Source organism: Culex pipiens, chromosome 1, assembly GCF_016801865.2.
Source record: "Culex pipiens pallens isolate TS chromosome 1, TS_CPP_V2, whole genome shotgun sequence".
Taxonomy (NCBI): Eukaryota; Metazoa; Arthropoda; class Insecta; order Diptera; family Culicidae; genus Culex; species Culex pipiens.
The window spans coordinates 86906711-86933834 of record NC_068937.1 but is presented as its reverse complement, the minus strand read 5'-3'; the positions used below and the strand labels follow the sequence as shown (position 1 = coordinate 86933834).

The window sequence follows — 27124 nt, the reverse complement described above, 5'->3', positions numbered from 1 at the left end:
ACGGACACTAGAGCTGCGGTATTTTTTACTACCTAAGCTCAGAGTTATTTCAAACAAAATTCACAGTCTTTTTAAAGACTACCTGAGTTACTTTCCAAAATTCTAAACAGTCTTTTCAAGACTAACCCCACCTGAAATTTTGCTGTATTTTACAAACGAAGCCATCTTTTTAAGAGAACTTTGCATGCAAAATGCGTCAAAACAAAGGTAAACGCAAATCTTCTGAAGATTTGATCGTTACGTCGGTGAAGCGTTTGAACGCTAAACCGGCTAACGGAAACAGAAAAAGAAAACAGCCTCATCCGAGGTCTGATTCTGATTCTGAAAGTGAGGTTAATCCTCCAATCCCATTGGCAAATAGTTTCGGTGTTTTATCCGAAACTGTTGACAAGGATCCTTCTCCTCGTACTGAGCCTTCTGCCGTCGAGAAACGAGTAAAGGCTCCGCCAATTGTAGTGACTTCCGTTTCCGATTTGGCCAGCTTTCGAACGCAACTGAAGAATTGCAAGGAAACTTGCAATTTGAAGGTTTCGTTCCAGCTTGGTCGAAGAGGAGAATGTCGCTTGTTGACGGAATCTTTACAAGATCACCAAACTTTTGTTGGTTATTTGAAAAACCACAAACACAATTTCTACACGTATGAGACCAAGAATGCTCGTCCATTCAAGGCGGTCCTGAAAGGTCTCTCCAACGACTTGTCGGTGGATGAGATCAAAAACGAACTTAAGGTGTTGCTTGGCTTTGCCCCATCCCAAGTAATACCAATGAAGAAAAAATCAAACGGGAATATTTCTCGCTTTGGTTTGACTTCACAATTTTATCTGATTCATTTCAACAGAAATGAAATCAACAATTTGAAACTTTTGGACAAAGTTCAGTTTTTGTTCCATGTACGGGTAAAGTGGGAGCATTTTAAGAAACATGGCGGCAATGGCCAGAATCTGACCCAGTGCCGGCGTTGCCAGGCATTCGGTCACGGTACTGATCATTGCGCCATGGTTCCAAAATGCATGGTTTGCGGGGATTCTTCTCACGACAAGGACAATTGTCCCGTGAAAGAAGTCACCCAATTTAAATGTGCAAATTGTGGTGGAAATCACAAATCAAATTTCTGGGATTGCCCCATCAGAAAAAAGGTTTTGGATTCTCGTGCTAAGCATCAGCCGAAATCCAAACCGAAATTTTCTCAAAGTCAGGTTGTACCTGCATCTTTAAATCAAACGTTCGTGCTGTCTCACTCGAACAATACCCCTACCGTGGAAAAGTTAGGTAACAGCAATGGCATTTCTTATGCCAACGTCGTTTCGGGTTCGGGTTCATCCACGAATTTTAAATCCTCTACCAATTTTCAAATTGGGCAGGTACCTCAAATTTCATTTGAAAATTTTTCTGCTGGCAACGCTTTGGGATCTTCTGATCTCGGCGATGTTACGTTTGAAAAAATGTCTTTTTTGCAAAACTCACTGTTTGGTTTGATTCAAACAATGAGTAATGCTACATCCATGATGGAAGCTATCCAGATTGGATTAAAATTTGCGAATGATGTTGTTCTTACCCTGAAGTTTAATCATGGATCTAAGTAATTCCATCAATATTATGAATTTTAATGCTCGCTCTTTGAAAGCGAAAGAAAATGAATTTTTCAACTTTTTACGAGTTCATAACGTGCATGTTGCTGTTATAACCGAAACATTTTTAAAAACTGGCACTTATTTGAAAAGTGATCCAGATTATAAAGTTATAACCAATAACAGAATGAATCGAAATGGCGGTGGAGTTGCAATAGTTATCCACCGTAGTATGACTTATAGTACGTTACGTGACTTTAAGTTAAAAGTTATTGAAAGTTTGGGCATTGAACTTGAAACTTCTTTTGGGAAAATTATGATTGCAGCTGCATATTTGCCATTCCAATGCACTGGGGAAAATAAAAATTATTTCAAAGGGGATTTGAATAAACTTACTCGGCATAGATCTCGATTTTTGATCATCGGTGATTTTAATGCCAAACACCAATCTTGGAATAATTCAAAAGTAAATTCCAATGGTAAAATTCTATTCAGAGATTGCACTTCTGGTCTTTATTCGGTTTTATATCCGAATGGGCCAACTTGCTTTTCTTCTGTTAGAAATCCATCAACAATTGATTTGGTTTTGACAAATCAAAGTCAGTATTGTGATCCTTTAGTGACTCATGCTGATTTTGATTCTGATCATCTTCCAGTAACTTTTTCACTTTCTCATGAAGCAGTTACCAGACCCAATAGTTCTGTGTTTAATTACCACAAAGCTAATTGGGACAGGTATCAGCATTATATTGAGAATAATTTAAATCATGATTTTGTTTTAGAAACCAAAGCTGATATTGATTCAGCCTTGGAATCTTTAACTAATGCAATTTTGGATGCTAGGAATATTGCTATTCCTAAAGTCCAAGTCAAATTTGATTCTCCCATTATTGATGACGATCTTCAGCTTCTGATTCGTCTGAAAAATGTTCGCCGAAGACAGTATCAACGTTCTCGTGATCCTGCACTGAAGCGAATTCAAAAAGATTTGCAAAAGGTTATTGACCACAGATTCACTCTCCTGCGAAATGAAAAGTTCGCAAGAGATGTCGAACAAATTAAACCTTATTCCAAACCTTTTTGGAAACTTTCAAAGGTTCTTAAGAAACCTCAGAAACCAATCCCTTCTTTAAAAGATGGTGATAATATTTTATTAACTAATGGGGAGAAAGCTCAAAAACTTGCTCAGCAGTTTGAGAGTGCTCATAATTTCAACTTAAATGTTCTGAGTCCTAATGAAAATCAAATTTCAATAGAATTTCAGAATATTGTTGAACAACAGTTTTCATCAGATGATGTTTTTAATACGGATCTGAATGAAATAAAATCTATTATCAAAAAGTTTAAAAATATGAAAGCCCCTGGTGAAGATGGCATTTTTTACATTTTAATTAAAAAATTACCTGAAGCAACTTTAAGTAGCTTGGTCAAAATTTGCAACAAATGTTTTGATTTGGCATATTTTCCCAGTAGTTGGAAAAATGCCAAAGTAATTCCGATTTTAAAACCGGATAAAAATCCTGCTGAAGCCTCAAGCTATCGGCCCATTAGTTTGCTTTCATCTATTAGTAAATTATTCGAAAGAATAATTCTTAATAGAATGATGACACACATTAATGAAAATTCAATTTTTGCTGATGAGCAGTTTGGATTTCGCCTTGGGCATTCAACTACTCATCAGTTGTTGAGAGTTTCAAATTTAATTCGAAGCAACAAATCTGAGGGCTATTCTACTGGCGCTGCTCTTCTAGACATAGAAAAAGCATTTGACAGTGTTTGGCATAAAGGTTTGATTGCGAAATTAAAAAGGTTTAATTTTCCGATTTATATCGTGAAAATTATTCAAAATTATTTGACGGATCGTACTCTGCAGGTATGTTATCAGAACAGCAAATCTGATCAACTACCTGTACGTGCTGGCGTCCCTCAAGGAAGCATTTTGGGTCCAATTTTATACAATATTTTTACTTCTGACTTGCCTGATTTGCCCCCAGGATGTCAGAAATCACTTTTTGCTGATGATACAAGCATCTCCGCCAAAGGTAGAAGCCTTCGTGTCATCACAAGAAGATTACAAAAAAGCTTGGATATTTTCAATTCTTATTTGAAAGAATGGAAAATTACTCCAAATGCTGCAAAAACTCAACTTATTATTTTCCCTCACAAACCAAGGGCTGATTTTCTTAAACCAAAAAGTCATCACATTATAAAGATGAATGAGGTAAATTTAAAGTGGGAGGATCAAGTGAAATATCTTGGACTTGCTTTTGACAAAAACCTTACTTACAAGGATCACATTGAAAGTATCCAGGTTAAATGTAACAAATATATTAAATGTTTGTATCCACTTATAAACAGGAATTCTAGACTTTGTCTCAAGAATAAACTGTTAATTTATAAACAAATTTTCAGACCTGCCATGCTTTATGCTGTGCCGATCTGGACAAGCTGTTGCCTAACCAGGAAGAAAAAACTTCAGAGGATTCAGAACAAAATTCTGAAAATGATTCTGAAACTTCCTCCCTGGTTCAGCACCAGTGAACTTCATCAATTAGCCGAAGTTGACACTTTGGATGTTATGTCCAATAAGATAATTGATGCATTTCGACAAAAATCATTGCAGTCTTCAGCTGCATTGATCCGCTCTTTATATAGTTTATAAGTTAGTTTTAAGGTATCCCTTTTCCCTTTTGTACATGTAGGACATCCTACATTTGAAATCACTGAATAGCGAAAGCTAAATATTTCATGAATAAATGAAAGTTGCTAGTATTTAAAATTGAGGTGAAAAGTCATCGATTGTGATTGGACACTCAATAATATTTTAACTGAATGAATGTACATGGAAGAGAAAATCAAAATAAATATAAATTAAAAAAAAAAAAAAAAAAAAACATCTGATTTGAATATTACATGAGCCAACTATCAGTCGATCTGGTAGTGTAAAATTACACTAAACGTCATTTTGGTTGGAAACAATTCCTATTAGAATTGAATTATTCGTATTAGAAACAGAAAATACATTAATACTGAACTTAATCATTTATTTGCACATTATCAAAATAAAAATAATTATTTTTCATGATTTTCGCGACACTTGACCATCACTTGGCCTGGTTCCTTCTAGCTCTCCGGTTCCGGTTTCGATGAACTCACTTCCTTGACGGCTTGCAAAACCCGAAACTGGACATCTTTCAGCAAACGAATTAAAGCAATTTGGCCACAAAGTTATTCCCATGCTGCTTCTGGTTCCGGATCTTTACGTGGTCCTGAAGCTTCTCCACCTGGGCATGTCACGATTCTTCGAGTTCACTTCCGCCAAGTCCTGTAGGATACCACGGTTCTAGGTGCTTCAAAAAGTGGTCGTGACACGTACTGATCTGGAACATTTCACCGTCCAGCAGGTCTTTCAACAAAGTTTTTTTTTTGTTGATAAAATGGCCTGAAACCAAAAAGAACACCTGTTATATTCCTGGATATTGTAGGAATCTAACCCTGGTCAACACTGGCTGACAGATCAACTATGGTTGACGTCTAGAGATGAGAAGAGTTAGTGAGTGACAATCAGAGTGTACCGCGGTCGGACACGCGAGTGGTGGCGGCAATAAATGTTATTAGCCGCCAGTGATGTGTTTTATTAATAATCCGCGTCTTCCTCTGGCCCAACGTCTACATTGGCGACGAGGAAAAAATATCCAGTGAAAGTGGAAGTGTCTCAGGAAATCTTAGGTAGTGTACGGTAATTTTTGTGAAGAGGTGGAGGAGGAATTATAAGAACAACAATCTGTAAGTATGTAAGCGGGTGCGTGAGATTGTGAAAGCAGTAAGAGTGTATGCGTGTACACGTAAGCGGTGGCAGTTGAATGAAAAATATCACATTGTGCATTTGTTTACATAGTTACACGGCTAATGAGGGTCAGTTAGGTTTGACTTGATTTTCAGTTTTGTACTCAGTTTTGGGTCCTCTTAAAAGTCTTCGTTTTGGATAACAAACGGCCGTAATTTAAGTTTTAAATAGCATCTTTTTTTTGTGTTATAAAGGTCAGAGGAGTCGGGACACGTGGTGTGGAGTAAGCGTAGTTTCCTCTCACTCAGTTGGCTTGAGTTCGATCCCAGAAGGTCCCGGTGGCATTTTTCGAGACGTGATTTGTCTGATCAGTCCAGGGGTAGGAGTCGTTTCCCTGGGTCCTGTTTTGGTGGAGTCGCAAGTAGGCAGTTGGACGCCAAAGGTCATCAGTTCGAATGGAATGGAAGCTAAGGTGTAAAAATAGGGTTTGCAAATGCCTCAACGATCAAGCTTTCGGTAACCTAGTTTCGAGTAGGAATCTCGCAATCGAGAATGCCAGTCAGTCAGAGGAAAGTTGTCTTGATCTTATATCATTCAAATAGGGTCACTAGAGACAAGACGACAGGTTAATCTGGTATTTTGATTCATTTCTTCACTCGCAAAATGGAAAACAGTTGGTAGTCGGTTGAAGTGATTGGAATCTTGTGGGCATAATTCAAAGAGCGTTTCTATTGGTGCATTCGTTTGGAAGCTGGTTAGGCATGGTTGCCGCATTTCAGTTCAGCGCTTAATTCAGTTCAATCTGAAACTGACTCGGTTCTAAGGTTAGAAATTTGACAGCCCTTGTGAACTGTTTTTGCAAGCGTGTACTTAGGTAATTGTAATTTGTGCGTTTATTTATAACGATAACCTGTTAGTTAACAACTTTTTTATCAGGTCAAGGAAGTAACTGTAGGAACAATATAATTGATAGAAATAATCCATACAAACTGAGTACTGTAACTATTCGTTAAACTAAAATTAAGTAGAATCGATTGGTAAACCGTTCCAGCAGGTAGCTCCGTGAACCAGGACACTTTTTCCGCTTGAAGTGGTGTGTCTAGGGATGATGAAGCAGCGGGTTCGCTGCTGCTGACTGCGTTGCAGGTGTTGATGGATGTAGTCTGGTAGGTTGTCGTAGTCGGCTTGTCTAATGAAACTGCAGATCCTTAGGCGGTATTTCGATGGCAAGTCAATTCCAAGGATAGAGTTGCGGACAGCTGCTGTGGTATCACGTCGGCGAAGGTTGTGTACAAATCGTACGGCTGATTTGAAGCAACGATACAGTTGATCCTTCAGTGCAGCTGATATCTGGTGATCTTGTGCTAAAAAGTTATGGTTGGATTAGTGCCGAGGATTGGCTTAGTGCCGGGGGATGGCTTAGTGCCGAAGGTTGGCTTAGTGCCGGGGGATGGCTTAGTGCCGGAGGTTGGCTTAGTGCCGAGGGTTGGCTTAGTGCCGGAGGTTGGCTTAGTGCCGGGGGATGGCTTAGTGCCGGGGGATGGCTTAGTGCCGGGGGATGGCTTAGTGCTGGAGGTTGGCTTAGTGCCGAAGGTTGGCTTAGTGCCGGGGGTTGGCTTAGTGCCGAGGTTTGGCTTAGTGCCGGGGGATGGCTTAGTGCCGAAGGTTGGCTTAGTGCCGGGGGATGGCTTAGTGCCGGAGGTTGGCTTAGTGCCGAGGGTTGGCTTAGTGCCGGAGGTTGGCTTAGTGCCGGGGGTTGGCTTAGTGCCGGGGGATGGCTTAGTGCCGGGGGATGGCTTAGTGCTGGAGGTTGGCTTAGTGCCGAAGGTTGGCTTAGTGCCGGGGGTTGGCTTAGTGCCGAGGTTTGGCTTAGTGCCGGGGGATGGCTTAGTGCCGGGGGATGGCTTAGTGCCGGGGGATGGCTTAGTGCTGGAGGTTGGCTTAGTGCCGAAGGTTGGCTTAGTGCCGAAGGTTGGCTTAGTGCCGGGGGTTGGCTTAGTGCCGAGGGTTGGCTTAGTGCCGGAGGTTGGCTTAGTGCCGGGGGTTGGCTTAGTGCCGGGGGATGGCTTAGTGCCGGGGGATGGCTTAGTGCTGGAGGTTGGCTTAGTGCCGAAGGTTGGCTTAGTGCCGGGGGTTGGCTTAGTGCCGAGGTTTGGCTTAGTGCCGGGGGATGGCTTAGTGCCGAAGGTTGGCTTAGTGCCGGGGGATGGCTTAGTGCCGGAGGTTGGCTTAGTGCCGAGGGTTGGCTTAGTGCCGGAGGTTGGCTTAGTGCCGGGGGTTGGCTTAGTGCCGGGGGATGGCTTAGTGCCGGGGGATGGCTTAGTGCTGGAGGTTGGCTTAGTGCCGAAGGTTGGCTTAGTGCCGGGGGTTGGCTTAGTGCCGAGGTTTGGCTTAGTGCCGGGGGATGGCTTAGTGCCGAAGGTTGGCTTAGTGCCGGGGGATGACTTAGTGCCGGAGGTTGGCTTAGTGCCGAGGGTTGGCTTAGTGCCGGAGGTTGGCTTAGTGCCGGGGGATGGCTTAGTGCCGGGGGATGGCTTAGTGCCGGGGGATGGCTTAGTGCTGGAGGTTGGCTTAGTGCCGAAGGTTGGCTTAGTGCCGGGGGTTGGCTTAGTGCCGAGGTTTGGCTTAGTGCCGGGGGATGGCTTAGTGCCGAAGGTTGGCTTAGTGCCGGGGGATGGCTTAGTGCCGGAGGTTGGCTTAGTGCCGAGGGTTGGCTTAGTGCCGGAGGTTGGCTTAGTGCCGGGGGATGGCTTAGTGCCGGGGGATGGCTTAGTGCCGGGGGATGGCTTAGTGCTGGAGGTTGGCTTAGTGCCGAAGGTTGGCTTAGTGCCGGGGGTTGGCTTAGTGCCGAGGTTTGGCTTAGTGCCGGGGGATGGCTTAGTGCCGAAGGTTGGCTTAGTGCCGGGGGATGGCTTAGTGCCGGAGGTTGGCTTAGTGCCGAGGGTTGGCTTAGTGCCGGAGGTTGGCTTAGTGCCGGGGGTTGGCTTAGTGCCGGGGGATGGCTTAGTGCCGGAGGTTGGCTTAGTGCCGGGGGTTGGCTTAGTGCCGGGGGATGGCTTAGTGCCGTTGAGAGGCTGGTGGATGTTCACTCATGCCTGGTGGAGAGATGGCTCGTGAATATCTGCTGTAAGGCCTGGGGGAGAAGAGGCTTGTGATTGTCCACTCATGCCTGGTGGAGAGATGGCTTGTGGATGATTACATGGAAGCCTGGTGAAGAGGAGGCTGGTGGATGTTCACTCATGCCTGGTGGAGAGATGGCTCGTGAATATCTGCTGTAAGGCCTGGGGGAGAAGAGGCTTGTGATTGTCCACTCATGCCTGGTGGAGAGATGGCTTGTGGATGATTACGTGGAAGCCTGGTGAAGAGGAGGCTGGTAGATGTTCACTCATGCCTGGCGGAGAGATGACTCGTGAATATCTGCTGTAAGGCCTGGGGGATGAAGAGGCTTGTGATTGTTCACTCATGCCTGGGGGAGAGATGGCTTGCGGATAATTACACGGAAGCATGATGAAGAGGTGGCTTCTGGATTTTCGCTCTGCCTAGCGTATAGATGGCTTGTTAATATTTAGGTCTGGGGTAGGGGCTGCAGGTTTGTGTATGATCATCGAAAGGTGAAGTTAGAAAGATTTGTATTCTTCAACATTGTAACATTGCGTAAGTAACAGTTACTGTTAAAGTTAGGAATTCAAGGTACAAACTACAAGGATATTTTTAAGGAAGTTCAGTAGTGCCATTAGGGATCATTTTTGCACAAGTTAACAGTTGAAATGATTGAAAAGTGACAGGAAAGTTTAGGGTATTTGGTAATTCGTTTGGGTGCAGGCGTGGTCGAATGGTTACCCTGTTCGCGTTGTAAGCGGATGATCAAGGGTTCGTTTCCCATCTTCTATTGACTTCCATTCGGATGGGGAGTAAAACGCTGGTCTTCGCCCTTAGTTGTTGTTAGGCCGTAGAGTAATTCCAGGCGTAGAAGTCGTCTCCCTGATATACGAACAAACAACACACCAAACCAAACCTGCTCCGGTAGAGTCGCTGGTCGGCGGCTGGACTTGCAATCCAAAGATCGTCAGATCGAATCCGTGGGTGGAAGGAGTAAAAAGAGGTTTGGGTGCTCTTCCCATTCAAGCCTTCAGACTCCTAGGTGCGAGCAGAATCTTACAATAGGGGCCATACAAGATCTGGGAACGTTAAAGTGGAAGGTTTGTTTTGTTGGTTGTTTTAATTCGTTAAGGTTATGTACTCATCAAACGTATACAAGAGGCAAGATATTGTGTTCTAATAATGTAGAAGTTGTAAAGCCAAACTTTAACCTGCTCTTAAATACTATAACATAATCAGTGATTAAACCTACAAAATACTTTTTTTTTTATTACTGAGTTTCATTAGCAACAGGTCACAGGAGGAGGAGGTTTTGCCAGCACACGTAGTTCGTTCGGAGAGGTCTTACTGCGTTAGGCCGAATTCCGCGTGAACAACACACAGAGGAGAAGGATGAACCACGAGCTAGTGCAGCTCAACGGCAAACCGGGTTTTCAGAGAGTCACCTGGGTTTACCGGATCCTTTGGGTCGTGCGCATGGCAAGAGAGCCAGGCGGGCGGGGTGCCGACCTGGACGGAGTGTGTGTGGCCCGGAGCCGAGTTGGCTGGCGGCTCACCTGGAGACTGCTGATAAACTAAGGGATGTCCTTAAGATTTGAAGGAGGATGGTTGCAAGATAGGGTTCTGTTTGGGGGTGCGAAGTTGTCTTCGTATTCCAGAATTGTCAGGTTGACGGACCCAATTCCGTTATAATTTGATTGTACAAATAGTTAGGTGTTGTGGTAAGTAATTTTGGAGATACTTACAGCTACAAAATAATTCAGATACAATCATTGGACGAAATAAGTTCAGTAATTTCAATAAATTAAGCGAGAGCAGATAAAACTGTTTAAAACAACTGCTACTTTTGCTAGGGGAGAAGAAAAAGGATAGGAAAGCTTAAGTTTATATCACGGAAAATTTGTCAGTTAGTTAATTAAGGCTAAGACTTTAACTGCAGGGCATAGGTACTTTCCCATCAGCTCTTGCAGCGCAAAGAACTGCTCCAGCTTGTTTCCGCAAACAACTTATTTGAGCGACTGTTATTGTTTTAAGATATAGAATTGTGAAACGATAGTTGAGGATTATCTTTATTCATTCAAATCTACCGGACTCAAAACAAAGGGAACAAAAAAAAACAAGCCATTTTTTAGAAAGAGGCTGAAACAAGTGTCTTATAAAATCTAATATTATTTGCATTGGAATCTTAAAAAAAAAATACTATCTGAAAAATGCTGCGTACAAGATTTTAGACTCATTAATTTATTGACTAAATTTGCTCAAATTATAGGAAAATAGGGAAACGCTTAGCATTCTATTAACTTTAAATTAAATTGTTTTAAGTGAAGGAGGAGGTAGTACTGGATCGATTGGATAGCGGTTAACTGTAGTGAATTATGGATTTACAATTACAAGATTAATAAATGTGACGGTGCAACAATTAAATTGAACAGCTAAGAAAGGAGAGTGAAAGGACAAAACTTCATTGAGTGTAATGGCTTAGTTCAAAGTTCAAAGGACGTGACAAGAAATTATACTGTAAACATAAATGCTCGTTTGACTCAGCAAAAGATATAAGATTATAATACTATTGTTATCAACAAATACTAGATTAAAAATAAATCCACTCGTGTGTTCAGATCAGGGCAATTATGAGGACAATCTAGTTTGTTAAACTGTTAAATTATCAATTGTGAAGTATCTATCATTTTCAAGGAAGAGAGGGATGTAGGAATCTAACCCTGGTCAACACTGGCTGACAGATCAACTATGGTTGACGTCTAGAGATGAGAAGAGTTAGTGAGTGACAATCAGAGTGTACCGCGGTCGGACACGCGAGTGGTGGCGGCAATAAATGTTATTAGCCGCCAGTGATGTGTTTTATTAATAATCCGCGTCTTCCTCTGGCCCAACGTCTACAGATATTTCGCACACAATACTCCCACCTACCTTTGCTATCGTTCATTATGTCTGCTCAATGAAAAAATGATGGAATTCCCGGCCTAATCAAACAAAATTAAGACACACGGCGGCCTACAAAGATCGCAAACACAACAATCAACATGGCGGCCGTCGCGTTGCACGGTCAAGCGAGAAGCATCAAGAGTACGGGAAATTGAGTCAAATTACACAGAATATTACATCAAAAAACACGCTCCAGCTATGTGCATCTTATTAGATGTGAAATTAGGTTAATATTGATTTATAATTAGGTGTTCTTTGGTGTGTTGGCGACTTCATAGTTTTTCTTTGATATTAAGCGATTTTGGAGCAAAACACACGTAATTTTACATCGTGAACTGATTTACATGATGAAAAATTACGTCAGATTGGCAATTCCGTTTAATGTAATATTCATCATTTTTTAGTGTGTACTAACATTTTATCTGAAATTAATATTTCTGCAATCTCAAACACATAAGACCGATTCTTAGCACATGTTTACCAAGCAGTCATTTTTTCAAGTTGAACTTTGGATGGTTCTGATAATTTTCCATGTTTTCCAACTATTTGAACCACACAAAAAACATATTTCCACATCATAGTTCCTGTTCTAAACATATCTGTGAGCAGAAGTTGCAGAAGACTTAAATAATTGCTCAAACTAATGGATGGAATGCAGATATTTAATCATTCTAAACGGAATTTTATAGTTAAATGACTCTTTTATAAGCCCTTTTATTGACAAAAGCAGATTCTGTAGGTATAAAATTATACAGGACATTTAAAAAGGGGGTATATGGAAGCGTTGTCCCGTCACGAAAAATTACAATTGTTTAGTTTGCAATGGTTCGTGAAATCGGATTTGCATCATATTTTGGATTCTCTTCGTACTCAAAAAACCCTTTAAAATGCTTCTTAGAAATCGAAAATTGGTCAAAAGGAACCAGAGTTACGACTGACGCAAGTTTGCGTTGTCCCGTCACGCCAATTTTTTGGTCAAGGCACGAATTCAAAAAAAAGGTGCTCATTTCTCGTGTCTAGAAGCAAATCGTGTTACAGGTCAGTTTTTGATCGATCAAGACTAAGTCGACCCTCCTGAATCCAAATTTACCTGTTGATTTCCCTGAGTCTCAAAGGGAAGGAGATATTCAAGATGGCGTCTAATATGGGGGCTGAATGGAAAAACCACCATAAATGATTTTTAAGTTCAATCAACTAGTCAAATTTAATTAATTTGGGATCGCTGAACTCGGATACGACCTCTTGAATACTTCAAAGTATTCGGGAAATGTGAAATTCAAGATGGCGGCCAAGATGGCGAACCTAGAATATTGGAAATTTTTATACAGAAATGTAACAGGCAGTCAACAGGTCAAATTTAATTAATTTGGGGATGCTGAACTTGAATATAAGCCTTAGAATATTCAAAAGTCCTTAGAACAGTCTGTGCGGCATAATGCCGAAGACGGTGACAAATAAATAAATAAGTACTTAGGGTATGCAATTCAATTTTCTAGCTTCGCCACATTGGCCGCCATCTTGGATTGCACATTCCCTGAGTACTTTGGAGTATTCTATGGCTCATATTCGAGTTCAGTGACCCCAAATTAGTTAAATTTGACCCGTTGATTGCCTGTTACACTCCTGAAAAAAATCGAAATTTCTAGCTTTCTAGCGCCATGTTGGATGGCACATTACCTTAATACTTTGTAGTATTATAAGGCTCATTCAAGTTCAGCGACCCCAAAAAAGTTAAATTTGATCCGTTGATAGCCTGTTACACATCTGAAAAAAAATCAAATTTTCTACACTCAAAAAAAATGAGTTCGCGTAAACGTGAACTTTGTGTTTTTAAATGTTTGCTGGAGTGAATCTTATTCTTTCTAAATTTGTATAAATATTGGTACCTTTTCTCACAGATTTTAAAGTTATCAGCAAAAAACTAAAAACATATGCGTACAAACGTTGTCCCGTCACGAAAGAATCGGTCATAAATTTATGCTAGAATCACATAAGAAAAAAGTATAAATCTTGAACAATTTAGCAATTCATTATACAAAAGCTCAGTTTGACCTTCGAATTGTGGATTAATGGGTAAGTTAATTCTCTTAGACAATATTTTTTCTGGTCACCCTACTCCATGTGCACCTGGCTGCTTTGCGACACCGAGGTCAACTGTGGCAATCAACTCGCCATTTTTGGAACGACACTCACCATGCTGGAGGCAGCAGGACATGCCGTGTCCGTGTCGTCTACTGAGAGAGCTCTCCCCCGGACGACCAGCCAAGTTTTGAAACGAGTGAGGTAATGAATGAAAATCAGATACGTGTATAAAATTAACATGACCATTGCTTTTCCCCGAAATCGACCGTACGTTGCGGCTGACTCCCGCTCGCTATAATGCAGAACCGTGTCCTACGGTGAAAAGATTTCGTACTCTGGTCCTCCAGTTTGTCTGCGAGCTAGACAGACGGTGCAGTGTGTTGTATAGTGGAATTTCCAGCTTATGCACATTTTTCGTAATAAGGGCAGAAAATAAATCAGATTTGATGTGGCACGGGGCGGTGGTTGGTGGCCGGAGACATTGCTCCCCGGAGGATTACGGTCACGGAAGAATGTCGCCGAAAGGGTGATTTCCGGGTATTTTTCGTTCCTCAGCAAATGGGGAATAAATTAAACGGTTATGGAGGTTTTAGCTGACGGCAATTAATTGTTCAATTTGCTACCGGTTGAAATGAGAGAATGTTTCAAAAAGTCAGATTTCTTGCAAACCATGTTAGGATAAAATTTGCTGACAAGAAGTAAACCTGCCTAGATACGAAGCTGGAAACTAAAAAAAATAGTTCGATTTTACTAAAATTGAAAGTCACTTGTAAAATGTTCTCCAGCTGAAAAAAAATTTTCGTCCCGTAAATGCATGTTGCTAATTGAGCGTTCCACTAAAATAGGGGTGAAATCATCGCTTTCCATCATAAACGAGCCCAAGCTATTTGCATAAATTAATACAAATTATGCAATTATACTACAACATAATTATTTTTTTGCAATTCTGTCGTAAAACTATTTACTTTTCCTGTCATTTTTGAGCGACGAAACAGCCTACTTTTCTGTACCAAAAATAACAGAATCGAATAGTAACCCTTTTCAAAACAAATGCTGAAAAGTTCTACTTTTCAGCACTGAAATGGATGCTGAAAAGTTGAACTTTTCAGCACTTGTTAGGAAAAGTTATACTTTTCAACATTTTTTTTGATTTAAACGATTCATTGACTCAATGCATGGACATTTGTCCTATAATTCTGTTCAAAGGGTGTTTTTCGGAATTACAAAAATCGTTGTATGGAACTCGTTGCAAAACTTGATTTTTTCATCACTCGTCGTATTTATCCAACTCGGTGAACCTCGTTGGATAAATGTACGACTCGTGCTGAAAAAATCTTCTTTTTGCAACTTGTTGCATAAACTACTATTTTTAGCTAAATGGAAATGTTTGACGCTCAACATCAAAGCAACCGCTTTTCAACACGTTGTGTTGATCAGCCAGCACCCAGAAATCCCAAGCAACACACTTTGTCAGATAAACGTTTTTCCTAACTAGTTGTATAACCAATCCGCCTCGTTACCACAACTTGTTCTACAACTCCTGTGAACTGGAAAAAGCGCACTTTTTTCTGCTGCATAACTTGCAAGACAAAGATGCAAGTTATCAGAGTAAGTTGTACAAATGTATTTGACAACACTGTGCTATCTAACAAGAGATTCAACGAAAAAAGGGGGCGTGGTTTACGGCTGTGCTGTCAAATCAAAGCGCACACTGGAAAGGAAAGTTAGATTGAAAACAGCTGTCTAACCGTCGACTAACTTACATGTAAACAAACGTTTCTTATTAGAATTTCAAAGCTAATTTAAAAAAGTACGCTTGTTTCTGCCAGATTTATTGAAAATAATTCGAAATTGAATTAAAAAAAAGAAAAACAATCATGGCGCGCAGTCTACCTGTGATAAGTGTGAAATTCCCTGCATGGCGAACTTTTAGATTTTCCTTTTTTGATGAACTTCCTCTTTTCCAAGATTCGATCCGATGACTTCGACGATTTGTTGTTATCTCCACGGCAGGTCCAGGCGCGCTTCCACATCTCTCCACGGGGCTTCATAGTAAACAAGCTGGCCCAAGCGTCAATAAGAAGGCTGCTGTCTGTTTTGTTAGCTAAAGAACTCAACTCCAACGAAGGCTGTCATTGGAATTGAAGTATATAAGTTTGTTTCAAGACAGGTTTTATAACTCCACTATATAACTTTGTTATAACAAACCGTTTCAACTGTCATTTCGATTACCGTACCACGGAGTAATATTGAAAATCGGTATGATTATGATTTGTTGTTTTCTCTATCTTAAACTCTATAAGCTGATAATTTTTGTAGCTTTTACCAGCGATATGTTCACAAATTAATCGGTCAACAATCAAAATTATTGCAATCTTCAATAAATAAACATTATTGAAACTCTAAATCCCTCATGTACAAATTTACACCGCCTAACAACACGCAATGTCAAGTTGAATATGTATGTTGAGCATCAGTTATGTAATCTATTCTCCGAGAACATTTGTGTAACAAAGCGAGAAAACCTAAGGATTTATAGAATGGTTGGCCACGCCCATCTTTCAAAAGATGCCGTCACATGACAATGTTAGATAAGCAGTGAAACAAACAGTGCAATATTGTTTTTATTCAACAAACTGTTTTCGAGTAAACATTGCAGATGCGGGAACAGCATCTTGGCATATCAGCACTTTGACTTTCAATTACAGCTCATAAAAAGTGTTTTCAAGTGAAATAAAGTGATAAATAGCTCAATAGGAAGTGAGCAAGCAAGTTTCTATCAAAAGTGTTCCAAAATAAATTGTTTAAATAGTGAAAATCAGCAAATTGGATGGAGTTAGGAGTAAGTGCTTACCCTCCCAAAAATGTGAAAATATTCCCTATGTTGTGTGTTAAAGTTGGAAAAGTGTGATGTTGACTGTGTTTTAACACTTGTGTGGCGCAAATCTCAAGAGTTATATAAGTCAGTTATACAAGTAGTGAAACAAACAGTTATTTAACTAACGTTGACATTTTTTCACGTATGTTAATCAAAAACAGCTGTCTAACTATTATTCAACAGTCGACAAGTTATGAGTGCTACTTGGGATATGCTTCACCTAGAAAGCTAGTACACACATGCCTTGAAGCTAGTACATATAATTGCCGTCGTGAAGATCTTTTGTTTCAATAATTGAATAGTTAGATTTTTCGATAATATTTATGAAAGGATATTAAAGTAGAAGGAAAACTGGTATGCTTTTACAACTTGTGTTCAGGTTGAAAAAAAAAAATTATTGTAACTAGATTGTTGGTTGTTCGTGCCACTCCCACCCTTAACTAAATAAGGGTCACTCAAAAAATCTGAGAAAATAAAAAGTTCGATGTTTTAGACTCGATTGGAAGGTGTTTTCGGATCCAGACAAAATTTGTGTACAGAGAAGTGAGAAAGAAAATAAATGTCACTTAAGTGGCTAAAAACTGGGACTGAGTTGCCTGATCTTCAAGCTTTTGTTCTCGTTTGGAAGATTTTTTTTAAATTATCTTATATATCTTATATCTTATATAGCAAAGATTTGCCGAATGGTCGATCCTTACATAGTTTCCGTATACTGATCTGGCTTCAAAAAAGTACATGAATGTAACTTAATGTTGCCAGTTTTTATTACTTATTTGAAAGGTCCTTCAAATACATTCGAGTCGAATTATTGACCAAATGATAACATCCAGATTAATGCGAAATCACATTTTTATGCACAACTTTTGATTCAATAGGTTTGTATAGGAACCAAAACAGAATCGGATGCAACTGGTTTAACCAAAATTGGTACAGCCAAGAGCTGAGAAAACTGAGATTCTAAGTCGATACATAAACATGACGGTAGGTCTAAGAACTTTCTGTAAAAAGTCAACTCAAAAACCAAAATAATTTTGATACAAGTTCTGAAGAGTTGAACTTTTCAGCACTCAAATGAATGATCATTAGGGTGTAATATGGTTGTATGGAAAAAAATAAAGTAAAATAAATCCACGTTTCACGCTGTACTAAAACCGGATTCATATTCGGGTGCTCTGGAAGGTGTTCTGAAACTTTCCCGAAGAGAGTATGGTGCTAGCTTGCTCCTAAAAAAGGATACAGCGTGTTCAAAACTCGTCTAAAACGTGTTTTTTGCTCGAAAATCACGTTTTAGACAAGTTTTGAAGACGCTGTATCTTCTTTCAGGGACAAGCTAGCACCATACTCTCTTGAGGAAAGTTGTAGAGCACCTTCCAGAGCATCCGAATATGAATCCGGTTTTAGTACAGCGTGAAACGTGGATTTTATAAAAATCAAAATCCAAAAAATTGGTTTTCCCATACAAATTTATATGAAAAATTGAATCGCTTTGCGCAAAGTGAGGACTAAACCAATCGTTGCCAAAATTTGGGGAGTTATTTAGGACCCCAAAAGGAACTGAAAAATTGCTGTGCTGGAAAATCGATTTTGATATTACACCCTAATGATCATATGATATTTTCAAAGCTCTTATGTTTGGTAATGATAATAACGGGTTTTTTGTAAATTTGAAGCTATTTTTACCATTTTTTGAAAAAAAAAATTTGGAAACAAAACATTGTGTGGCCAAAAATTAAAATTTAGTCAAGATAGAATACCATCGACACTGGTTTTCCAATAAATGGTATCTGGGCGCCGCGCATGACAAAATGCTATTAAATTTTATTAGCAAACTAAAAGTCTACCTCCTTCAGACTGGCGTTTGTTTTGCGAGAATGATCATCGCGTGGCAAAGAGGGCCCATCGACGTAGTGTTCTCTCTTCACGTTTTTGAATTGACTGCTGTGATCCCGGAAACTAGAGTAAAGTGCTATAACTTTGGATTGAAATAATGTCATTGAAGTAAATTTTGAATTCCAATAACCCAACTTATTAATATCAGTGCTCCACTGACTGATCCTCCATAATGTCAAAATTAAGACCCTTTTCTTTACTTTTCAACCTGCCTGGGTAATAACAAAATTCATGCCATTTCGATAACAAATGCTGTTAAAATAACAAAAAGTGTTATGGAATATTCTTGCAATATCAATTTTTGCATAATAGTTTAATAACAGTTTATGTTATCATAACAAAATTTGTTATTGGTATGATATTGGTTGAAAGCTAGAACAACTTTGGAATATCAATTTTTGTTATGGAAAAATAACTATAACTGTTATTGGGATGATCGGATTAGTTGTTAAAATAATAAAAAATAATAACAAAGATTTGTTCGAAGAATAACTCAAAATGTTATTAGTCTGTTATTACAATAACAATCCGATAACAAAAAAATCATAACGGCGAATAACAAATCTTGTTATAAATAACAGAAAATGTTATTGCCCTAGTATTTTCAAATATCAAAAAATGTTATTCACACGTTATTTCCGTCTGCTCGGGTGAGCAATTCCAGCTCAAATCAGGAATTTTTCTGGTACTTTTGTACCCGACCCTCTCTGATTTCAATGAAACTTTGTAGACATGTAATGTTAGGCCTATATAAGCCATTTTTGTGTATATGGTGCCAATAGTACTCGAAAATAACATTTGAGAAGGGCGTAAGTTATTTAAATATTTATGTAATTCGTTTTTGGTGGTTTTTGGCAAATTCTATATGACAGACTTAATTTTTCAGTCTCATGAATATTTTTACCAGAAAGCTCGTCCAATTTCCCATAAGTTTGCCTTTGACAGCTTTGAAATTGGATTTATGGGCTTACAGATATAAGTTTGATTACATTACTCATAACTGAAAATAGAATTTTTTTTCAGTGTGGTAGAAACCTGGATAGTAAATAAGCTTACGTAAATATTAAAACGGGTCATATTGAAAAGCTGTCAAAGGCAAACTTATGGGAAATTGGACGAGCTTTCTGGTAAAAATATTTACGAGACAGAAAAATCAAGTCTGTCATATAGAATTTGCCAAAAACCCTATTTTTTCAACATTTTTATTTTTGAAACCGCTGTATCTTCCCATGGATTGGACTTAGGGCAGTAGCCAATATAGCGACTTTTATGTAAAATTGTCTGGGGAATCGATTCCCACTATCCGATTTTAAACATTTTGACGTTTAGACCACTTTTCAAAATACAGTTTTAGTAAATGATTTTTGTATTTTTTTATCAGAGACATTCCATCCTGCATGTTTCGTCAGTTTTTTTTTGTAAAATCTTAGGCTATTTCCTCAAAAATTTTGAACGAAAAAAAATCGTGACATCACCTTGAAATTTAATTTTTAAACTTAAAAATCAAAAAATCTCATAGAAGTGGCGTGTATTTTTGTTTCAGTGTATTTTTTTCAGAAAGCCCGTCCAATTTCCTATAAGTTTGTCTTTGACCACTTTTTGATACGATGCAACGGCTTCGAGATACAGAAATATTTAAATTGCGAATTACAAAAATAATTAAATAACTTACGCCCTTCTCAAATGTTATTTTCGAGTACTATCGGCTCCATATACACAAAAATGGCTTATATAGGCCTAGGATAACATGTCTACAAAGTTTCATTGAAATCGGAGAGGGTCGGGTACAAAAGTACCAGAAAAATTCCTGATTTGAGCTGGAGTTGCTCACCTTTATTTTCCATTATCTTCCCAAGGAGGTGAGTGCTGTATTTCGAAAAGACGCTCGACAAGCTGGCAAATGACGTTTAATTTCCAGACAATTATAACATCCTTCAGAAGAAAAAATGGATCTCGCCGGGATCATTGAGCGATATAGATGGAACTTTCACCAGTTGGTAAGGTACGCACGTTGTTTCTGCTCGAGTTTGTTGTGTAGGGAAGGATTTGCACGCAAATTGTACGGAAATTAACTTGATGTTTATTGCCGAAGAACAGGTCATGTATAAATAGAACTCACAGAACAAACTAAAATAAAGTAAAAAAAGTCTTGAGCAAAACTGTGTGTGTGCAACCAACCAAACGGGACCACGCGGTCACTTCTTACAAATTGAGTTGTTTCCATGTATTTTTAGATCTACATTCTATACATGCAAATAACTCGCATAGGCATTTGAAAGGTGTTAGCTCTGCCGAGCTTCGGTGACCCATTTCTACGCTGGCTAGCCGAGCGCGAGGTACTTTAGCTTTATCGACAAGCCCCGCCCTGAAGAACGTTTGCACCAATCGGGTTCAAACGTTATTTAGAACTTCCGAACCCTTGTCAAATGGACAAGGACCCAGCGCGTATATAGTTGATAATAACAGTATTCCTAATTCCAGTCATAGCACAACAAGCCGTGATGGCCTAGTGGTTAGCATTTTTGCTTACCGATCCAAAGGACGGGGGATCGAACCCGGACTCGAGCGACTTTGATTTTTCGTTCATGTTCAGAGTTTCAAGATTTATATTTCCTATACTTTCTCGTTGGGAGCAGATGGGAATCGAACCCAGGACCATTCGCTTACAAAGCGAACACCGTAACCAGTAAGCCACGGCCGCTCGTCAAAAAAAAAAAAAAAAAATCTTGAGCAAAACTGTTCTCAAGATGAGTTGAAAATCATCATGTTTGAGGCACTTTTTTAATAATCACGTCTGATCAAATAAAATTATTCCCTCAACAACTTGTATTTGTCTTGATAGTCTCTATTGCAAGATTCCTACTCGGATCTTTTTTTTTCACAACTTATTTGTATTAGGTCCTTTTAGGTGGCAGTGCGTGGCCGAATGGTTACGCTGTCCGCTTTGTAAGCGGATGATTCTGGGTTCGATTCCCATCTGCTCCAACCTTCCATCGGATGAGGAAGTAAAATGTCGGTCCCGGCCTTGGTTGTTAGGCCGTTAAGTCATTCCAGGTGTAGGAGTCGTCTCCATGCCATAAGTACAAACAACACACCAAACCAAGCCTACTCCGGTGGAATCGCTGGCGGCGGTTGGACTCGCAATCCAAAGGTCGTCAGTTCAAACACTGGGGTGGAAGGTTCCTTGGAGTAGAAAGAGGTTTGGGTGCTCTCCCCATTCAAGCCGTCGGACTCCTAGGTTCGAGCAGAAACTTGCAATAGAGACCACAAAAGACCCGGGGGTCGTTAATGTGGATGGTTTGATTTTTTGATTGAGGTGCTGCGACCAGGTTAGGACCGAGGATCAAAAGTACAACAAATAATAAATAATAAAATAAAAAAAACTGTAACTGAATTAGATGATCATTTTCTCGTGCCATGTGTCAGCAAGTGTGCGATCACGTCAATCTGTTCCTCGGGTGTCTTGCACCTACTCGGATCTTGATATACAGCAATTCCATTTTAAAAGAGCCTAAACCGAAAAAAAATTCTCCGATCGGGCTCAAAATTTTTCTGGGAGTTCCTTGGCCAAAATAATTAGACCAGTATATTTTTGTTTGGCCATTAGAGTGACCTACATCGTGCTAGAGTGGTTCAAAAAATGGCAATTTTAGTCATTTTTCGCAAAAACCTCTTTTTTCGAAAAATCATATCTCCGCGCCATTTCATCCGATTTTAGCTGCCTTAGACGAAAAAGAAAGGTGATGAGTTTGGCTATTTGGGAAGAATAGTAAGAAGTTTCAAAAATCTAGATTACCATTTGAAAAAGTCGCATGAAAACTTAAAATGGCGTTTTGACCGTGTCTGGACCAAAGAGCCTACGTCTGAAAATATTTTTATCGGATTCCTCGGAAAATTTCAAGTATAACATCAAAAATTGGCGATGTTGAACCGTACGTTTCGTAGATATGATTTTTTGAAAATAAAAACTGAGTTTTTCGACGCGCCACGCGCAAAAACGGGAAAATGACGAAATCGGCAAAAAATCATTTTTTTCCACTAAAACTGCGATAACTTTAAAATTTCATCGATGACCTATAGATGTAATGGTACCAAAAGTTGCGTCTTTCAATTACGAAAATGTTTATACTCAAGTTATTTTTGATATTTAATTTGAAATTTTCCGAGGAATCCGATAAAAATATTTTCAAACATAGGCTCTTTGGTCCAGACACGGTCAAAACGCCATTTTAAGTTTTCATGCGACTTTTTCAAATTGTAAGCTAGATTTTTGAAACTTATTATTTTTTTTCCCATATAGCCAAACTCATCACCTTTCTTTTGCGTCTAAGACAGCTAAAATCGAATGAAATGGCGCGGAGATATGATTTTTTGAAAAAAGAGGTTTGGGACAATGTCAGCCAAACAAAACGTGTTTGTTATTGTATACATTGCGTGATCTAGTTTTTGTTTATTCAAGGTCAAACATTAAAACGTGTTTCTCCTGGAACGTCGAAATGGCGGGTGTGACAAGCTATCACGTTATTATCTTGACGTGGTTGTGCTTTTTAGCCACAAGTTTCAAAATGACAAGCTTCAAGAAGAAGAACACTTTGGGTTTTGTTATATAGTTACCTTTTGTATCAGAATTAGCAAAATAGTTCTAGCTGTCAAAATGCTTGCCCTTTTCAAAAGTTGCTCCAGAAGTGACAAACGAGTCTGTCAGCCTGACAGTTATGAGCTATTTGCTGAAATTGGTTGGACTGGGTTTCAAGAAATCTGGAGTTTTTTTTTTTTTGAAAAGGTCCAATAAACCAAATTTTCAGGTTTTGCTTTTTGAGAGTTTTTTAATACCCCTGACTCAAGGTGGTTTCAAAAACACCCAAAAAAGCAAAAACTGGAAATTTGGTTTATTGGACTTTTTCAAAAAAAAAAAAAATCCAGAAGTCATGAATAACAACAAAAAAACCTAAACTGTAATGATTTGTTGCATGAAAGGGTGGAAAACTCCCTTGCAATTAGAGGGTGACGATTCTCGAGATTTTCAATTTCCCGGGAATCGAGAGTTGAATTAGGCCATTTCCCGGGAATTCCCGGGACCCGGGAGTTTTTTTAACTATGCTAATAGTGGCAAAATTTAACAAGAAAAGTATTAAATTTGTTATTTAATCGTTAAATTAGGTACCGTAATCTGGGGTGAATCGGGACTACAGTCTGAATAGGGACAGCAGTTTTTAGAGCACCTAATGCTTTTAAATTTGGAAATGGATGTACACATTTTGTTGGCCTGAGTCTGTTCTAACTGAAACCAACCAGAAAAATCAAAATATTGTGCTACATCATGGTTAAACTGCTGTCCCAATTCACCCTTAAGTGTCCCGATTGACCCCAGTTTACGGTATCCTCATAATTTTGAGGAACTATAAAGTTTACTATAATTGTTTTAAAATGTTTACGAATCACAATTCGCAATGAATGACTTTTCAAACGTTGCACAAACTTGTTCCATGAACTTCTTATTATTAATTTTTTGTGAAGTAAAAACATAGCTATTATATAATTTCCCAGTATCGAGATTTTTGCAATATGACTCAAAACAACAATTTAAACTTTTTTCATCCTTTTTAAGGTCAACTGAAAATTTTAATTTAAGATATATCTACAGTAGGGTGCCCAGAAAAAATGACACCCTGTTCCACAAGTGGAAAACGGTTTTTTTGGTTATTTTAAGCATCTGTGTAAATTTTGAGCGAAATTGGATAAGATAAACCCATTGATACCCGAGCCTAAAGTTGGTGAAAAAAATGTTTTTCATACAAAAATGACTTTTTTAAATCGCTAATAACTTTTCAGGATCGAGTTTTACAGCTTTGATATGCTCTACAAAGTTGTAGAGCTTTAAATTTTCAATAAGAATCTCACGTTTGGAAATATTTGGATGGAAGTAGCGCACCGTGCAGACCAAACAGTAAGAAACTTGGGTTTTCCATACATTTTTTCGACTTTCCCCATACAAACTTCACCTCCGAGTATTAATGGGTAAATGATGACCGATTTTGCTCATATTTGTTCCAGAGTCCTAAAATAGCTCAAGGAACAATATTCAGCTTGTGGAGCGAGGTTTTGAGAAAAAGTCCCATATTCTGGGCACCCTAATCTACAGTTATCAGGAAAACCGGTGTATTCACAATTGGTGAACCTTAACTTTACAAAGATTACCACTCCAGAGTTTTTTTTTCCAAAATATAATTTAATATTGAATAATACTTCTAGAGTTTTTTCATAACGCCCTATAAACACTCTGGATTTATAAAAAAAGAAAACATTAAATTTCATTTCTGGGGAGTAACTGCAGAGTATGTTTTAAGGTAAAATTTGGGGTCCACATTGTTTTGGCTTCTCTCGATTATAGTTATTGGAATTTTTGACAAGTTAAAATTTAAAAAATAAAAAAAAATATGAATAGGAAGATTAGAGAAGCATTGGTTCATTTGAATTTGAACATCGAACATTAAACATCCAATGTTCCAAAAAATTTTGAATTTTTCAAATAATTCTTGATTAGTTTATATAATTTTGCTTCAATATTTATAAGTTTAAAATTTCCCGGGAGTCTCGACCGAATTTCCCGGGAATCGAGAGGTCCAAAAATGGTCGATTTCCCGGGAAATTTTTCCCGGGAATTCCCGCTCGTCACCCTCTACTTGCAATAAATACTGTCAACTCGTTAAACAACTTGATTTTCGCCGGATTGAGAAATCGTCTTTTTGCCACTTGTTATTTAAACTACTATTTTAAAGTTTGCATGAATATTAGTATGTCATCAAATTAAAAAGGACAAAAATTCTAAATTTATATTTTAACATTACAACAACAGTTGAATTGGGCGTTAGTCCACTCAGGTTTTTAAATTATGAAGGATACAACTATAGCAAACTTGGCACATCCATTATTTAATTTCCATCAGCAAACACCTAAATCGTTTCCAGAGAGCTCATAATTAAAGTCGGTGAGAAGATTAGTTACTCAAACATGTTTGAACAAGCTTGCCCTTCCTTTTGTTTGTCCAAAAATGGGATAACTTATGTGTGTACTTTAACTGCTGACGGCAACAAGCAGCTCCAGGAATTTACAGGAAGCAGAGGGAAACGCTAAGAGTGGGATGTGGCTGTGTATGTGGGAAACCGGTATTGGGAAAATGCTCAATTTATTGGCAAATAAATTACGTAAGAACATTCACAACACAATGCACACCCACTTACAAACATCGAGAGCTAGCACTGGCCAAGGAGGAGGACGATTCAAGGAAAACAAAAGAACGGATGAAAGAGTAAATTAAGCTCTGATCTACTTTCCGACGGAGCCTGGCTGTGCAAGTTACGGTTCCGGCAAGGCATTGCCTTTGTAGTAGCTTAGACGGAAAGGAACATATTTTGTGCCAAGACTGTTGAGTGAATTTGTGCTTTTCCTAGCACCGTTTTATGCCCCTAAAGTTCTTCAAGCCGCTACAGGAGACTTCATGGGAAGTTTGTTTTCTTTTCTTCTGTAAGACGAATTTATTTTTTTTTCTGTGGGGAGGAAATTTATTCGAAATGTTTACGAATCCAGAAAATTGAGTAAAGAACTCGTCTTTTCGTGAAGCAAAGACACGGTTTGTCTTGTTTACTTGACGGCGACAAAAAAAAACTGTCTTTTCATAGGAATCATTTGAGATGATGATGTGTTTTGGCTGGTGAGTGGGGTGTGCTGGTACGTGTAAGTCAAAGCAACACTTTTCACATCTCAAAGTAAATTGAGAATCATCCAAGGCTGGCGTAAACAAACTTCGAGCCTTAGAGTGAATTTGTTCGCGGTGTGATTGTGTCAGTTTTCCATGAATATCTGACTACAATATTACAAGCAAATCTGCAAACAAAAATGTGACACAGGAAAAGTACGTTCTTGTTTGAAGTTTTTTGCAGTTGTTTTTTAACTGGTTTTTTTTTCATGCAAGATCAGATCAAAAAATCTTTTCAAATTGTTTTTTTAGGTAATCAGATATTTTACTAACATTTGTAAACAAAAAATCAGTCTTCTAAACTCAGGGGCCACAAACCACGTAGACACTTTTATGGTAACTCTGTTCTCACCCTTTGTGAACAATTATTCTCCATGGCTCAAATTTGACCCACTCGTGAACACGCTGTTAGTAAAAAAACAAGACCGAAAAATCATAGTTCTTTTTTTCAGTACAAATCAGGTTCTTAGATTTTAGATCTACAAAAATATCACACCCACAACAGCTTCACTTTTCGTGAAAACATTTACAGCTTACGTGAAGCGTGCGTAGCTGAAAAAGATAAAGCATGTTTCTTACGAGGTAGCATCCCTTGACTCCTCGTCCGGAATCCGGCCTTGGTTTGGCTGAGAGCTTCTTTCGTATTCTTTACTAGGCATCCTGACAAACACCGTGCTGCCATAATTGCTGTCGTCAACGGCGGAGCTGTTGCTCTCCCGGAGTGTCGGACAGAGTTGCTTCCACCCCTTTGGCAAAGGGGAACTTTGAACGCGTCTTCCAGAGGAGTGGGAGGTAGTGCAACCGCAATGGTCTTGGTTTTTCCTTCGTTTTTCATGCTTTTCCCTTTTGGCCAGCGCAGATCCTTAAAACGTGGTAATGATGGCAGCATGGTTCAAAACACCAGAAAACTTTCTTCATAAAATTTTGTTACGGGTACCGAGTTGGTTGGTCGCTCGTGGTGGTATTTGCGTTATTATTTTTTTTTTTTTTTTTGGCTGAGAACTTTGAGTTGGTTGAAGCAGTTTAACTAGAAGCGAACCGGACAGCAAGAAGAACCGGTGAAGAACAACATAATAAAGTGCAAAACCAGACCCGGTACGAAGGGGTTAATTTTCGTGACA

General features: G+C 39.0%; 1 protein-coding gene across 1 annotated transcript in view; it reads right to left on the bottom strand.

Moving 5' to 3' along the window:
- Positions 1-27124, bottom strand: part of LOC120422133 (uncharacterized) — a 464835-nt gene that overhangs the window by 186696 nt on the left and 251015 nt on the right. The gene's annotated exons all lie outside the window — the stretch shown is intronic.